This window comes from Phascolarctos cinereus, unplaced genomic scaffold (assembly GCF_003287225.1).
Source record: "Phascolarctos cinereus isolate Bilbo 61053 unplaced genomic scaffold, phaCin_HiC Scaffold_4;HRSCAF=312, whole genome shotgun sequence".
Classification (NCBI taxonomy): Eukaryota; Metazoa; Chordata; class Mammalia; order Diprotodontia; family Phascolarctidae; genus Phascolarctos; species Phascolarctos cinereus.
The window spans coordinates 161,819,330-161,820,330 of NW_027555847.1; positions in this window are offsets into that span (position 1 = coordinate 161,819,330).

A 1,001-nucleotide genomic window follows, 5' to 3' on the forward strand; every position below is an offset into this window, starting at 1 on the left:
CATAATGCCTTCCTAATTCCCCTAAATGCTAATTGTATTCTTCATAGGTTCAAAAGCCTTTCTTACAGAGTTACTCTTTTACATGGCCATGCCATCTCTCATAATAGAAAATAAATTATGTCGTGTCAGAAACGTTTTTTTGGGGGGGATTGGTTGTTTTTGGAGGGCTTTTTGTTTTTGGTATATGCATCACCGGCAACTAGCCCAGTGCTTGGTACACAGTAAGTGCCTAATAAATGCTTGTCGATTAATTGACTGACTTTAAGAATGCCAATGGATTGTTTCTATATCCAGAAATATTCTACTAGGAAATTTTTATATGCATTTATCAAGCGCCTACCATGTGCCAAGCACCATGCCAAGCACTTTACAAGTATTCTTATTTGATCCTCACTACAAGCTAGTGGGATAGCTGCTATTATTATCATCCCCATTTTACAGATGAGGAAACTGAGGCATACGGTGGTTAAGTGACTTGCCTAGAGTTATCCAGCTAATAAGCTTCTGAGGTGGGATTTGAACTTGGGTCTTCCTGACTCCACGCCCAGTGCTCTATCCACTGTGCCACCTAGCTGCCTCTAAAATTCAGCATATCCAAATGACAATTGAAAATACACATTAAAAAAACTCACGCTTCTTTATGGAAAATAGTACGAGCTACCTTCCATTCTACAGATGAGTGTGTGTGGGACAGACACCACTTACTCAAAAATAAAAACAAAGACTTAGATACCTTGAAAGTAGAAAGGAGTTTATTGCTTTCTCATGAGAAAGGGTACTGCCCCTGGTTGCCATTTTGGGCCAGGAAAGTCCTAGTTCCTTACAGAAGTAAAGGCTTATTTATACCCTAACTTGAGCTCCTCCTCCCTAACCCCCTTTCCCTTATCCCATTGGTGGGCTTCAGGGGGTACAATCTATTCATGGAGACACAAGTTTGCCCACAGACAAGAAAAGGCAGGAAGCTTTTCAAGGGCAAGCAGTTCAGGTTGGGGGCAGGGCTA